The sequence below is a fragment of the Humulus lupulus genome, chromosome 3 (genome assembly GCF_963169125.1).
Source record: "Humulus lupulus chromosome 3, drHumLupu1.1, whole genome shotgun sequence".
In the NCBI taxonomy this organism is placed as follows: Eukaryota; Viridiplantae; Streptophyta; class Magnoliopsida; order Rosales; family Cannabaceae; genus Humulus; species Humulus lupulus.
The window spans coordinates 53,415,298-53,422,256 of NC_084795.1; the positions used below are offsets into that span (position 1 = coordinate 53,415,298).

Sequence of the window (6,959 nt, forward strand, 5' to 3'; positions counted from 1 at the left end):
GTGTTTTTTTCAATTAATCCTAAACAAATCTTTTCTCTTTAGGATTTTGTTAATAAAAATGAGTTTTAAATAATTTAATTTAAATTTAAGAAGTTAAAATGTTTTTTTAAAATATGAAATGTGTTGACTGCGTTTTTAGCCAACGACGTGAGAACGTCAAATACGACAAGCCTTCAAGAGAAATAAAAATGACACAGACGGTTTAATGAACAAAAAGTAAATAACACAAGAGATTTTATAGTGGTTCAGCCCCGATTGTCGGTAATAGCCTAATCCACTTAGAGTTGTGATTTATAAACCTGTACTCAAGATCAGATGGACTGAGCCAACTGAGTTTCTTCAGTACAAATTGCAAAAATACAAGAATTCTCTCTCTAGAATACTCAGACCCAACTTTCTCTCTCTAGAAAGAAGAAGCAGCAGCAGCCCCTCTCTCATCCCATCAGCTCTCTATTTATAGGCTTAGGGTCATACAACTGATATCCCTTAGAACCGGGATATTTTATTATTCATCTTATATTTATATTACAAAGAAATATTCAAAATTCGAAATGTAACAAACCCCCCATTTGTGGGAAGAATGAGAGATTCCCGCGTATGTTGTTGAAGCTGTCTCTGGGAATCTTGACTTAGTCTCCTCTAGCTAGTTGATCCACCTCCTACTGACCACCCATGCAAGTGTTGGTCGGACGTGCATGGTGGTAGGACATGCATGGTGGTAGGACATGTTTTCGTGGGTTGAACGTGCATGGTGGTAGGACATGCACTTCTCTCCTCTAACATGGCACTCTCCTCTAGCATGCCATGTTCCTCCTTGAACCAATCTCCTTGGCACCTCACCTTGGACAACATTGAGGCAACCTCCTCCATGACATCTCACCTTGGACAAGTTCAAGGCATTCTCCTTTAGCATCTCCCAAACATGTCCGATCGAACATTGTATAGGCTCTCCTTATCAAAATCTAAGTCTCCATCCTCTTGCATGAGACTCCTCCTCCTTAGCTACTTACATTGGACACGTTCGAGCCAACACTTAGGAAACCTTGGGAGGCTTGCCTCCTACACACCCTTGGGGTCTCTTAGGACCACATCCTCCTTGGGGTCTCCTAAGACCACTTTCTCCTTGGGGTCTCCTAGGACCACATCCTCCTTGGGGTCTCCTAGGACCACTCCCCTTAGCTCTCCTAGAATGCATTCTCCTTAGCCTTCTAGGATGCATTCTCCAATTTTTGGGTATAATTAACTTGTCCAAGGTAAGATGTCATGGAGGAGGTTGCCTCAATGTTGTCCAAGGTGAGGTGCCAAGGAGGTTGCCTCGGACCACCTTGGTCCGAGGAGAAGCCAAGGAGATTGGTTCAAGGAGGAACATGGCATGCTAGAGGAGAGTGCCATGTTAGAGGAGAGAAGTGCATGTCCTACCACCATGCACGTTCAACCCACGAAAACATGTCCTACCACCATGCATGCCCTACCACCATGCACGTCCGACCAACACTTGCATGGGTGGTCAGTAGGAGGTGGATCAACTAGCTAGAGGAGACTAAGTCAAGATTCCCAGAGACAGCTTCAACAACATACGCGGGAATCTCTCATTCTTCCCACAAATGGGGGGTTTGTTACATTTAGAATTTTGAATATTTCTTTGTAATATAAATATAAGATGAATAATAAAATATCTCGGTTCTAAGGGATATCAGTTGTATGACCCTAAGCCTATAAATAGAGAGCTGATGGGATGAGAGAGGGGCTGCTGCTGCTTCTTCTTTCTAGAGAGAGAAAGTTGGGTTTGAGTATTCTAGAGAGAGAATTCTTGTATTTTTGCAATTTGTACTGAAGAAACTCAGTTGGCTCAGTCCATCTAATCTTGAGTACAGGTTTATAAATCACAACTCTAAGTGGATTAGGCTATTACCGACAATCGGGGCTGAACCACTATAAAATCTCTTGTGTTATTTACTTTTTATTCATTAAACCGTCTGTGTCGTTTTTATTTCTCTTGAAGGCTTGTCGTATTTGACGTTCTCACGTCGTTGGCTAAAAACGCAGTCAACAAAATGATTTATGGAGAAAAAAAAATTAGAAAAATTACATGTCATTAAATATTTTTACATGTCACCAAATACGTGGACAAATGGTGTGATGTCACATAGATCTTTGTTGGCTATTAACGACCAAAACTAACTGGTACAAGAAAAATATAACAATTGAGGGTATTGCTGTCAAAAAATTTTATTGGAGTTATTGGTGTATCAACTCAAAAAGATTAGAGAATTTTGACGCAAATATCCCATTTAACTTTTAACCCAATTATTATGAGTTTGGCTTTATGGTCCTCGTTAGCCATTGAAAAAAGAAACCATAAAATTCCACTTAAGTTTTTTCAACAATCTTTCTTTTGTTTTTTTTCCGTATACTTAAAATATATATATTCTATATAATAAATGTGTAGATAATGGAAATTCTTGATTTTAACGGTTTTTTATTTTTTTTAATGTAAACTTTAACGAAATATTCTTATATTTAACAGAATATTCGTATATTTAAGGGTAGTTTGCAAACACTTAAACTTAAATAAAATAAAATAAATAATTAAAAAAAATCAAAATAGAATATTTTTTTTAGATATTTTACAATGATACTTATTTTAAAATAATAAATAATTAAACAAATTAAAATATGATATTTTTGAGATATTTTATAATGATAATTATTTAAAAATAATAAAATCATATGTTTTATAATTTAAATAAAATTTAATTAAACTTAAACTCACTTATTAGAATAATATCATATTAAACATATAATATAATCTACTGTCAATTAGTAACTGTTATCCCAAAAAATGGAGATTGATGATGTGGCAATAGAGGTGAAAAATGGCAGTACATGGTCCGTAAAAGACACATTAAATAGTTAATAAATACATTGACTCCTCAGAGTTGTGATAAAGTGACCCGGTAGACTGGTGAAGAGTTTGGACTGCTTGAAAGATGTCATAATCAAGCCAAGTGCATCCTAGGAGATCCCAAGGGTGTGGTCCGAGGAGACCCCAAGGGGGTGGTCCTAGGAGAGCTAAGGAGAGTGCATCCTAGGAGATCCCAAGGGTGTGGTCCGAGGAGACCCCAAGGAGGTGGTCCTAGGAGAGCTAAGGAGAGTGCATCCTAGGAGATCCCAAGGGTGTGGTCCGAGGAAAGCTAAGGAGAGTGCATCCTAGGAGATCCCAAGGGTGTGGTCCGAGGAGACCCCAAGGGTGTGGTCCGAGGAGAGCCCAAGAATTTGGTCTTTATACATATGTCCAACAAGTGCATGGTTGCCCAAATAAAAGAGTGCCATGTTAGAGGAGAGATATGGCATGTTAGAGGAGAGGAGTGCATGTCCTACCACCATGCACTTGCCCGACCAACAAAAACATGTCCTACCACCATGCACATGTCCGACCAGCACTTGCATGAGTGGTCAGTAGGAGGTGGATCAACTAGCTAGAGGAGGACTAAGTCAAGATTCCCATAAACGGCTTCAACAAGATACGCGGGAATCTCTCATTCTTCCCACAAATGGGGGGTTTTGTTACATTTTGAATGTTTTTGTAATTTAAATGTAATAAGTATAATAAAATATCCCGATTCTAGGGGATACCGTATGTATGACCCTAAGCCTATAAATAGAGGGCTTATGGGATTAGAGAGGGGCTGCTTCTTCTTTCTAGACTTTTGGATCTGAGTATTCTAGAGAGAGAAAGTTTGGGTCTGAGTATTCTAGAGAGAGAAAGGGCTAGTATTTGAAAGGATTATTGTATTTTTGCAATCTGTACTGAAGAAACTCAGTTGACTCAGTCCATCTGATCTTGAATACAGATCTATAATCACAACTCTAAGTGGATCAGGCTATTACCGACTGATCGGGGCTGAACCACTATAAAAATCTTGTGTGTTATTTACTTTTCTTGTTTTAACTGTCTGTGTTATTTAAATTTTCTTGAAGGTTTGTCGTATTTGACGTTCTCACGTCGTTGGCTAAAAACACAGTCAACAGTAACAAATTTTTTTTTTTTTTAAAAACTTAAATTTAAAATCCAAGTATAATATATAATATTATATTGAACATATAATATATAATCTCTTGTTGTTACTTTCAAATTCAAAAACTAAAACAAACATAAACTTAAACAAAAATAAATAAATTATTTAATTAAAATAAAATATTTATTTAAATTTTATATAATATTAATATAAATTTAATAAAAATAATTAATAAATTCTATAAATAAAATTAAATTTGTATCTAGTATATGAGCACTTCTTTAGTCCCTCACTTCATTTTGAGGGATTAAGTTCATCACAAATTATTAACCCTTGGATAATTGGAGATTCTCTTTTAATGGTGAGATGAATATTTTTGTATGAAAAAGCATCAATATACTTTTTTACCCTTAGCAACTTGTTACCTATTACTTTTATTTTCCAGATGTAACTTTCTCTTCAAAAGTTGTTATACCCCCCTCTCTCTCTCTCTATATTAGACTTACCCAAATATTTAACCAACTTATTTTTTTCTATCTAAAGTTGGGTACTAAAGAATTATAGAAACACTTAAAAGTATTGTAGTTACATGTAAATATATAACATTTTTTTGTATAAATCTGTAAAAAATAAATTTGGTATGTTTCTTCTTGATTTGCTTATGCTACGTATTTGGAGTTCAAGAAAAAAAATATTTTTTATTTTTCATAAATGTATATCTTGTTTTATTTTGTTTATTTTTGGTATGAAAAATTTGTATTTAATAACTTTGTTTATATTTTTAATTGAATATGTTAAGATATAATATAATTTTACTATATTTCTATAGTACTTAAATTCATGATTTTGTAATTATTTGAAATACATAAATTTATTCAATATAAGTTAGGAGTGTGTGCACTGAATTAGATAATTAGGAAAGAAAAACAATTTCTTACGTTTAAATATTTAATAAATATATTTTGCTAATGATTTCTAAATATAAGGTTTACATCCAAAAATAATCTTGAATAAAAATAAATAATGTATGTATTTAATAATCATACCACTAATTTAAATAACACTAAAATAAATAAATAAATTTATTTTACCTTTTGTTGATGAAGATTATTAATCGTAGTACTAAAATATTAAATAGTTTATTTTTATGGTCCAACAGTAACTTTATCACTACTCGAACACAAATTTTATAGTTCATCACGATCTTGCATAAAATGGCTATATTAGAGACAAAAATAATTGTACCAATAAAATCTCGAAAATGCTAACTTTTAAAGGTCAACAGGTGAAATTTGTGACTTTAGTCACTAATCGAATATCAATTTGCTATTTTTTTCATGATACCAAATAAAATAGACACATTACATTACTACAAAATTGACGTGGGATGACAATTGTTCAAAACTTGACAATTGGAAAATTAATTGGGTCCTACTATAATTTTGTAAGTTCAAAGCTTAGATTACACAACTGTGATTGGGGATATTCTACTATAACACATATTCGTACAATCGACACATCCCAATTACTTTACCCCATCTTCCATACAATTAATAACAAATTATTAATTTCCTCGTCAACTAAGCCGCCAATGTGGTTTGCAATTTAAACCTATGTACTTCACCGTACAAGTCAAATGAAGTTATAAAAATATAGTATGAATGATTCATCAATTGATCATCTTTTTATATTGTATGAGATTAAATTTTTAGTCTCCATTTATGATAGAAATATTTTAATCACACTTTTTTTAACGAAATAGTGACTCCTAATCGAGCAACCATACAAATATTATAACTTAAATATGGTACGTTTAGTGGTATTATTATTATTATACTCTAATTGTATTACACATCAGGAGATTATAAAATAACTTATGCAAAGGGAAAGTCTTACATACCAAATACCATATAATGGCCAAAATTCATTCTAAATTAACTATACAACCTAAAACTACATAATCAATGGTAATTCATTCTTCTAACCATTTAACAAGTCAAACAAAACTGAGATATTCACTAAGACAATTCATTTGTTACTCACAAAAAAATAAACAATAATTACTTTCGGTTTTTTTACTTTCAGCTATTATGTTATTACTAACCACTCTATTTAATATTACTTACTAACATCAAAATGTTACTTATATGCAGATGAGTTACTAGAAATTCATTACTTTTACATGCAACATTATTCCTGACTACTTTTTTAAAAATTACTAAGTGACTCTTAAACATTACTTTCCCAATTTCGTAAATATGTTTGAACACAATACGAATTTTACCTTATTGCCATCCACTGTAGACTTTTTTTTACCTGTAAATTACTATTTTGCCCATACTTTTCAGACCATGATTCAATTTATTTTTACAACCGGTTTACATCACCGACTCATCAAGTAAAATCATGTAATAATAAAAACACCAAATAATTCAATAGCTTGACACTTGACAATTTTTTTGGATCCAACTTGTTGGACTAAGTCCGGTGAGTGACTTAAGAACTTGCCTTAGGATATATAAATATTTATGATAAGATGATAAAAAGATACGTGAGCGGCAGGATTCGAACCTGCGCGGGCAGAGCCCACATGATTTCTAGTCATGCCCGATAACCACTCCGGCACGCTCACACCATGACAATGACTTTTGTTAAAGGCATATAATAATCTTTGAAAGTTTGAGCAAGTCAGAGGACAAAATTCAGAGATGATTATCCTTAAGTTTTTTTTTTTTTTTTTTGAATAAGTTAAATTAAGAAATTGAGAAAGAGAGATTCTGGAATTTTAGAGGAGGGCCCCTACATGTACATATATCTTAAAAAAATTCAGTATTTTAGACTTGAGAGCACAATGGCAGCATTCAATTGGGACATCAAGACTTCGGAAGAAGAGGAATTATTATGCTAACATTATAAAATGTATTTAAAAGCAAAGCCCTT

At 33.1% G+C, this 6,959-nt stretch overlaps 1 non-coding gene across 1 annotated transcript; it reads right to left on the reverse strand.

The window, feature by feature from the left end:
- Nucleotides 1–6,569: 6,569 nt before the first annotated feature.
- TRNAS-AGA (transfer RNA serine (anticodon AGA)) lies at nucleotides 6,570–6,651 on the reverse strand. The gene has a single exon. It is a non-coding gene; the product is annotated as a tRNA-Ser (tRNA).
- Between the last annotated feature and the right edge of the window lie 308 nt (nucleotides 6,652–6,959).